This window comes from Budorcas taxicolor, chromosome X (genome assembly GCF_023091745.1).
Source record: "Budorcas taxicolor isolate Tak-1 chromosome X, Takin1.1, whole genome shotgun sequence".
Classification (NCBI taxonomy): domain Eukaryota; kingdom Metazoa; phylum Chordata; class Mammalia; order Artiodactyla; family Bovidae; genus Budorcas; species Budorcas taxicolor.
The window spans coordinates 46914379-46924415 of record NC_068935.1 but is presented as its reverse complement, the minus strand read 5'-3'; the positions used below and the strand labels follow the sequence as shown (position 1 = coordinate 46924415).

General features: G+C 37.3%; 1 pseudogene; it reads left to right on the top strand.

The window, feature by feature from the left end:
* The first annotated feature begins 7336 nt into the window (after nucleotides 1–7336).
* On the top strand, nucleotides 7337–9782 carry LOC128069417 (endoplasmic reticulum resident protein 44-like; annotated as a pseudogene).
* Nucleotides 9783–10037: the final 255 nt, after the last annotated feature.

Genomic DNA, 10037 nt, shown 5'->3' with positions numbered 1-10037 from the left:
TGAGATTTGTCTAAAGAATGCAAGGAGTTTGACATTAAGGAAAAGAATAGTCAATATATATTAGTCTACTAGGACTGCCTTAACAGAACGCTACAGCCTCGGTGGCTTAAATAACAGAAATTTATTTTCTCAGATATAGAGGCTGAAAGTCCAAGATCAAGGTGCTGGTTGGTTTCTAGTGAGCCTTCTCCCTTTCTTCCTTCTTGCTGTGTCTTCACATGGCATTTCCTCTATGCTCATGCACTCCTAGTGTCTCTTCCTCTTCTTGTAGGCATACCAGTCTTATTGGATTAACACCCTATCCTTATTACTTCATTTAATCTGATTACCTCCTTAAAGACCCTATCTTCAAATACAGTCACACTGAGGGTTTGGGCTTCAACATATTTTTTTTTTGAGGGGGAAACGATTCAGTTCATAATTTAATATACCATACTAACAGAATGAAGGGGGAGAAAATCCATATGATTATCTCAACTGAGGCAGAAAAAAGCATTTGATAAAATTAGAGTTCCCTATTTATGATAAGAATATTCAACAAATTAGAAATAGATGAGCACTTCCTCAACATGATATAGTGCATTTATAAAAAAACTCACAGTGAACATCATATTTAATGGTGAAAGACTGAAAACTCTCTCTGTAAGATCAGGAACAAGACATGCAACTTGCTTTCCCCAATTCTATTCAACATTGTATAGGAAGTTCTAGCCACAACAATTAAGCAAGAAAAATAAAGAAAAGATATCCAAATTGAAATGAAGTAGAACTATCCCTATTTAAGATGACATGATTGTATATATAGAAATTCCATGATATTATATATAGAATTTCTAGAGCATCCATAAAAACTATTAATGCTAATAAACAAATTCAGAAAATTTTCAGGATATAAGTTCAACATAAAATGATCAATTGTAACTTTATATGCTAGTAATAAATTATTCATAAAGCAATTTAAAGTAAATAGTTTCATTCACAATAGCAAGAAATTTAACCAAGGTGGTACAAGATTATACACTGAAAATTACAAACATTGCTGAAAGAAATTAGAGTTAAATAAATGGAAAAATACCCTGTGTACATGAACTTGAAGATTTAGTATTATCACTATCTAATACTCCCTAAATTGATCTAAAGATTCAGTGCAATTCCTGTCAATATCACAATAGCCCCCTTCAGTTCAGTCACTCAGTCGTGTCCAAATCTGTGGCCCCATGGACTGCCATATGCCAGACTTCCTGTCTATCACCAACTCCTGAAGCTTGCTCAAACTCATGTCCATCGAGTCAGATGTGAAGTACCCCCCTTATTTTTACATAAATGGAAAAGTTGATCCTAAAACTTATATAAAATTTCAAGGGACCCTGAGTAGCCAAAAACAGTTTGAAAGACACAAAACAAATCTGAAGGAGTGTCTCCATCCATTCAGGCTGCTATAACAAAATAATACAGACTGAATGGCTTATAAACATCAGAAATTTATTTCTCACAGTTTTGAAGGCTAGGAAGTCCAAGAATGTAGCACAACAGATTTGTCATCTGGTGAGGACCTGCTTTCTGGTTCATATATGGCTATCTTCTCAGTGTGTCCTCATATAGCAGAAGAGACAAGGGAGCTCTTCTGGGTTTCTTTTCTATGGGCACTAATCTCATTTATGAGACCTCTGCTTTCATGAGCTGATCACCTTCTAAAGACTTCACATCCAAGCACCATCACCCTACAGGTTAGGATGTCATCATGTGATTTTGGAAGGATACAAGTATTCAGTCAATAGCAAGGAGTCACACTTCCCTGCTTTGAAACTTGACTGAAAAGATACAGTAATTTTTAAAAGTGTTGGTAGGAGCTTCCCTGGTGGTCTAGTGGTTGAGAGTCTACCTGCCAATGCAGAGGACATGGGTTCAATCCCTGGTCCAGGAAGATTCCACATGCCACAGAGCACCTAGGCCCATGTGCCACAACTACTGAACCCACACTCTAGAGCCCACAAGCTGCAACTACTGAGTCCATGTGCTACCACTACTGAGCCCACACACTGCAACTACTGAAGCCTGCATACCTAGAGCTGTGCTCCACAAGCGAGATCACTGCAATGAGAAGCCTGTGCACCACAATGAAGAGTAGCCCCACCCCCTCACCACAACTAGAGAAAGCCGGGGCACAGCAATAAAGACCCAGCGCAGCCAAAACTATTAAAAGAAAAAAAAATCCTTCAATAAAGGAATAAGGATAGATACATAGATTAATGGAATAGAACTGAGAGTCTAGAAATAAATCCATATAACTAAGGTCAATTGATTTTTCATAAGGATGCCAAGATCATTCAATGGGAAAATGACAGTCTTTTAACAAGTGATCCTGGGGAAACTGGATATGTGTATGTATTAATAAAAGAATGAAGTTGGATTCTCACCTCATATCATATGCAAAGATTAGCACAAAGAGGATCAAAGACCTAAATATAAGAACTAAAATTATGAGACTCTTAGAATGAAGCATAGAAGAAGCCTTCATAAAAATGGATTTGGGAGTGACTTCTTATATATGACACCAAAAGCACAGGCAACAAAAGAAAGAATAGATAAACTGAACTTCATCAAAATTAAAGTCTTCTGTGCATCAAAGAAATACTATGAACAGAGTAAAAAGGCAACCCACAATGTCAGAGAAAATATTTGCAAATCAAATATTTAATAAGGGATTCATATCCTAATATCCTGAAGCTCCAATACTTTGGCTACCTGATGCAAACAGTCGATTCATTGGAAAAGACCTTGATACTGGGAAAGATCAAAGGCAGAAGAGGCGACAGAGGATGAGATGGTTGGATGAGATGGTTGGACATGAACTTGAGCTAACTCTGGGAGATGGTGAGGGACAGGGAAGCCTGGTGTGCTGCAGTCCATGGGATCACGAAGAGTCAAACACGACTAGCGACTGAACAACAACAATATCCTAATAAATTAAAAAAAAAAACTCATACAGCTCAAAAACAACAACAAAAGAACTAAAAAATTGGCAAGGACTTGAATGTACATTTCTCCAAAGAAGATATAAAGGTGGGTGACAAATATATAACAGATACTCATTACCCAGGTTCAATCCCTGAGTCAGGAAGATCCCGTGAAGAAGGGAATGGCTACCCACTCCAGTATTCTTGCCTGGAGAATCCCATGGAAAGAGCATCTAGTCAGGCTACAGTTCATGGGGTCGCAAAGAGTCAGACATGACTGAGTGACTAACACTTCATTGTCACTATTATTCTGGAGAAAGGAATGGCTACCCACTCCAGTATTCTCGCCTGGAACATTCCATGGACAGAGGAGCCTGGTGGGCTATATTAGGGAAATGTAAATCAAAACCATAATGAGATACTATTTCACACCAATTAGGTTGTGCATGTGTGTGCGTTAGCTGTTCAGTCATATCCGACTGTTTGCGATGCTATGGACTGTAGCCCTCCAGGCTCTTCTGTCCATGGGACTCTCCAGGCAAGAATACTAGAGTGGGTTGCCATGCCCTCTTTCACGGGATCTTCCTGGCCCAGGGATCAAACCCACGACCGTTACATCTCCTGCATTGGCAGGCAGGTTTTTTACCACTAGTGCCCCCTGGGAAGCCAAGTGACTAGGTGGAGATGTAAATTAGCACTTCTCAATCTATCACATGCTTTGGAAACACCTGTTAAAATGCAGATTCTGATGTAGTAGATTTGGGATGAGGCTTGAGATTCTGCATTAAAAAAAAAAAAATTACCCACGCCACACAGCATGTGAGACAGCATGTGAGATCTTAGTTTCCAGACCAGAGATTGAACCTGCATCCCCTGCATTTTAGGGGGACATAGTTCTAGGGGGCAAAATCTTAACAACTGGACCAGCAAGCAAGTCCTGAGATTGTGCATTTTAAATAAGCTCTCAGGTAACACTGATGTTGCTGATCTCTGAAGAATATACTTTGAGAGAGAAGTCTGTAAAGGAATGACTGTTCACCTTGGTTGTCAGTTAAAGCCTTCATTTAGCAGTTTTTTGAAGAAACAACTGTACTACAAAGTCATAGAGGCATGGTTTGTTGGGAATAAGGCTTTGAATAAAGTTGAGTGTGTTTTTGTGTAAAATAGCAAACACTATTTAGTATGTGCCAATCACAATGCTAAAGCATCTCATTGATTACCCCTTTTTAGTCGTTTGAACAATTCTATGAGGAAGTCACTTGTCTTTTATTCTGGGTGGCTTATAAACAAGAGAAATTTGTTTCTCACAGTTCTCGAGTCTGGGAAATCGAAGATCAAGTTGCTGGCAGATTCAGTGTCTGGTGAGGGCGTACTTTCTGGTTCATAAATAGCCAGCTTCTTGTGGTGTCTTCACATGGTGGAAGGAACTAGGGGGCTCTCTGGGGTCTCTTTTGTAAGAGCACCAGTCCTGATCAAGAAGGCTCCATTCTTAAGACCTAATCACCTCTCAAAGGCCCCACCTCCTAACATCATCACACTGGGAATTAAGTTTCAACATATGAATTTTAGGGGGATGCATTCAGTTTATAGCAGTGCTATTATAGCTGAGGGACTACGCACAGAGAGGTGAAGTGATTTGTCTATGTTTATGTATGTAGAACACGGCAGAGCCAGAAATTATACACAGACAGTTGAACACCAAAGCCCTTTAACCAGGGCACTACCCCAAACTTGCATATCAGTGTCTACCTAGTACTCATACACTTCCCAATGGCAAGCTATCATTTATGTGTTTATCTGTTTATTCTTCTCTACCTCCTATACTTAAAATCATATAAAAATGTCTTTTAGAAAATGATAGAAGAACATGCTTTGAGTGAATGCTTATTCTGTGCAAGTCTGACCAGGACCTATAACATAAAATCATCTCATTTAACTTAATTCTCACAACAGTCTTTTCAGATAGTTATTATAATGCCCAGTTTATATGCAATCACACTAAGCTTTGCATAGCTTAAGGAACGTGTTCAAGATCACTAAGCTAGCACACAATAGGAGAACCAGGGTGGAAACCCAGGTCACCAAGCCTATCAGTCTGTACTTCTTTTTATCTAACAAACTGTTTTTGCAATGATCTTCATAAACCTTCGGAGAAGGCAATGGCACCCCACTCCAGTACTCTTGCCTGGAAAGTCCTATGGACGGAGGAGCCTGGGAGGCTGCAGTCCATGGGGTCGCTGAGAGTCAGGCACGACTGAGTGACTTCACTTTCACTTTTCACTTTCATACATTGGAGAAGTCAATGGCACCCCACTCCAGTATTCTTGCCTGGAGAATCCCAGAGACAGAGGAGCCTGGTGGGCTGCCGTCTATGGGGTCGCAGAGTCGGACACGACTGAAGCGACTTAGCAGTCATAGACCTTGGTGTTGTACTACTCAATGAACACTTCTTGGCTTTGGGCCATCTAAGCTGTGTAGTCAAGGTTAGTATTTATCATTTATGCTACCTCTTTCAGGTCAGGTAATTTCAGAGTGGTTGTTTTTTGTTTTGTTTTGTTTTCATCTTACTTTATATGACTTCAAATTTTAATGAATAGGGTAAAGGAGAAGGAATGTTACTGCTGCTATTAATAATTTTATATTAAGCTATAGCCAGTTAATGATGTGATCATTTCAGTTGAAGAGCAAAGGGACTGTGCCATATGTATACATGTATCCATTCTCTCCCAACACCTCCCCTCTCCCAGTCCAGGCTCAGAATGGTTCTTCTATCCCAACCTCATCGGTTCCCAAGGCCAGATATCCTGGTTATCAAACTTTGGCTATAATCCTGTTCTCAAGGATCCTGCTACACAGCAAATTTTCAGGGTGTGCAGTTGTGGCTATGGTGAGTGGTGATGGGGTGGTGGTGGAGGCTGGTTAAACAAAAACGCCCATCAGCCATATTTGGGGCTTTCAAACTTAATAAGCCTCCACATTCTCTACACACTTTCTCAGTGGATTTGAGAATAGTTATTTTAAGTGGTTGTTTTAAAAAAGTACATCTTGAACTTCACAGTGAAGTCTGAGAAGTCAAAGCAACTACATGCCACAGTGGAATCAGATGTGCTAGTTAATGGGTGGACTTGTACTCAAACTTGAGCAAAATGTTCTCATTAGGTTCTTTTAACCATTGTCAAGATGAAATGAGTTATGTTACATGAGACAGTTTAAATTCAGAGAAAAGTATACAGAGTACTAGAAGAGACACAACCATATACCATATCCAATATTAACAAATGTTAACCTTTTGCTTCAAGTTTTTCCATTTTTTAAAATAAAAAATTATATTTCTGAAATTTCCAGTTGTAAAATGGTTAAATAAAATTTTCGAGTTGGGGTAAATAGACCCCTGGGAATACAGAGGTACTCTATATCTATTTCCATATCCTCTCCTTATATATTGTCTCCTGAAGTAGATCAGCCTGAGTAAAGATAGTAGAAGGTTTAATAAACTTGCCCACTGATAGATCATTAAACGTAATTTTTTATGAAATATGACTAAGTGATTAGGGCATATGATTCGAAAGGAGTTCAGGGCATAGAGTGACTTTGCTATACCAAACTCCTTTTAATACTTGCTTATGTGAACAAAGTTTCCTAGCCCTCATGCATATAAAAATGTAAAAGAGGGATAGAATTGATGCTGAACCTTGTCTAATTCTATCAGAAAGCCGTATCAGTTAAAAGATACCTAAGTTAATGGAGAACCTATCCTCATCCAATGCATTTAGAAATGAATTTGCAATACAATTTTATTTTTAGGTTTAAGAAATTTAATGGCTTAATAAATAGTAAATATTTTATTTAATATTATAAATAAAATGATGAATAATAATTATTTAATAAAATATTTAATAATATTTAATAAAATAATTAAACATTTTATATTCTTTTTAACATTGTATAATAGTGATAATTATAATTATGATGCAGTTCAGAAGAAAGGCATATAGAATTCTGTGCCAATAGAAAATTTTTAAAGTTAATTTCAATTTACATATGTATTTTAATGTGACTTAATTATAGACATTCAAGTATAAAAATATATTAGGATAAAAATACTGGGGGTATGGAATGGATATATGAGGTCAAAGAAAAATAGGAACTGTGTATATTTAAAGGAGATAATACTTCAATGTTTTTTATTTTATTCACAATCTGTGCAAAATTATATTCCTTGTACCTCCTAACACATATAACAAAAAGAGTCAAATTAAAACATGCAAAGATTTGAAGAACACTGAAGTAAAGATTTTATTGCCTCCTTCTTTCAGAAATCATCTCAAATTAACCAGTACAACAAGAAATCAGTATACACACTGTAACCTACAACAAAAATGTATGAAGAAGGGGTGCCAAGTGTAACACATGCAGGTATGTATGCAGGCATGAAAGATACCAGGTGAGGTTAGGTGGGACAGTAAAATTCAGTTGAAGCTGGCAGAAATGATACATTGAACATGCTCTGATCAAAATGAGCTATATGTAGAAAAATTAGAAAACAGTAACAAGAAAACACTACCACTTGAAAAATATGAATTTTAAGATCAGTAGGTCATGGAGAAGGAAATGGCAACATACTCTAGTATTCTTGCCTGGGAAATTCCATGGACAGTGGAGCTTGGTGAGCTACAGTCCATGGGATTGCGAAAGAATCCGACATGACTTAGAAACTAAACAACAACAGTCATATTTCCAAGGAATTTATAATTCAGTGTTGGGAGGAGAAGGTGTATATGTAAATAATTAGAATTCCAAAGTGAGAGTGATAGGTGCCCTTAAGGTATTTGTAGAAGTGGGTTGTAGATCTTGCTTCTTCCAGTGTCCTCACCTTAGGCCTACGGATTGAGAACTGGCACTTTAGCAGTGTATCTGGCTGATTCATATATGCCCATTAAATATGAGAAGTACAGCTGTAGATTTCTGAAAAGAAGAAAATTTCTTCTCATTGGCAGAATCAGAGAAGTCTTCTTGAAGGAAGAGGAGAATAGAGCCTTGAAATGTCAAACTGATGTTAAATTTTCAGTCTTAAGTGGAATGAATAAGGTAGCTTGTACCCTTCAATAACTTAATAAATCTTTATTATGAATTGGTTACCTTCTTTTTTGGTTTTATATTTTTAAGGAGTCTTATTGTGTGACATGCTGACATGGCCAGATGTCAGAACTGGCCCTAAAGAAACTGGCAAAGCCCTTGGCCAGTTTCCGTTAGGATGGCTCTTTGTTATCTTAGCCAAAATAAAATCATGGTCTTTAGTGGATTCTCAGTAGCCTTCCAATTACTCCACTCAAGAGGAGAGGGACAAAAATGGGACTTTGGAGAAGTTTCTTATGAAATGCTGTGGATCTCAGGTCTTGGTTGAGTTCTCATAAATATTACAATGCAATTCTAACTGCTTTGATTCCCATGATGATATTGTGATCAAGATCTCTGATTTCTTAATTCTGGGATTTTCTCATTATGTGATACCTTGAACATTATACTTTAATGTACCTAATTTTTAGTCACCCGAGTTTGTAGACATGAACATTACTAAAGTAATACAAAAAAGAAGAAAATAATAAAAAACAAGGAAAAAATTATCTTAGAAAAATATTCAAGTATTGGAGCTAAAGAAAACTGTCAGAAAGTGCCATGGAATATTGCTAGTCTAGAGCTTTGCTCTTGTCTGTCTCAGAAACCAAGACAAACGAGGTATTACTTGCATGCTTCCATGGTTCTGTGGAACAAAAAGTGGTAAAAAAGCAGATTGTTGCACACAATTTTTGAGGAAGCTTCCAATGTCATTAAGGAAGAATATACAAATGCAAATCAAGTAGTGTTTGCCAAAGTTGATTGTGATCAGCATGCTGATATAGTCCAGAGATACAGGATAAGCAAATACACAACCTTCAAATTGTTGCATAATGGGATGATGATGAAGAGAGGATACAGGGGTAGTGATAAGCAAAAGAACTTGCAGATTACATCAGGCAACAAAAAAGTAACCCCTTCAAGAACTTCATGACTTACCAGAAATCACCACTCTTGTCCGCAGCAAAAGAAATATCATTAGATATTTTGAGCAAAAAGATTCAGAAAACTATAGAGTTTTTGAAAGAGTAGCAAATATTTTGCATGATGATTGTGCCTTCCTAGCTAGCTGCATTTGGGGTGGTTTCAGAACCAGAAAGATACAATGGAGACAACATAATCTACAAACCATCAGGGCTTTCTGCTCCAAATATGTTGTACTTGGAATCTATGACAAATTTTGATAAGATTTATAATTGGATTCAAGATAAATGTGTTCCTCTTGTCTGAGAAATAGCATTTGAAAATGGAGAGGGATTGACAGAGGAAGGACCGCCTTTTCTCATATGGTTCCACTGTATGAAAGAAGATACAGAAAGTTTAGAAATGTTCCAGAATGAAGTAGGCCAACAATTAATAAGTGAAAAAGGTACAATAAAATTTTACATGCTGATGGTGACACATTTAAACATTGTCTTTTGCACATACAGAAAACTCCAGCAGATTGCCTTGTGATAGCTATTGACAGCTTTAGGCATATGCATGTGTTTGCAGACTTCAATGATGTAGTAATTCCTGAAAAATTCAAGCAGTTCATATTTGACTTACATTCTAGAAAACTACACAGAGAATTCCATCATGGTCCTGACCCAACTGATACAGCCTCAGGATAGGAAGTCCAAGATGTAGTAAGCAGTCCACCTGAGAGCTCCTTCCAAAGCACCCAGTGAATATAAGTATAGTTTATTGAGGGATGGAGATGAGCTTTAAAAACTTAGAAAAACAACTTGCAAGCCTTTTTATTATGAAAATTATATTTTCATAATTCTATGTTTGTTTTTATTTTGAATAAACTGAAAGATTTGGTGTTTTTTGGTTAATTTATTTATTGAAGGATAATTGCTTTACAGAATTTTGTTGTTTTCTGTGAAACCTCAACATGAATCAGCCATAGGCATACACATATCCCCTCCCTCTTGAACTTTCCTCCCATCTCCCCCCGCCCCATTCCAACCCTCTAGGTTG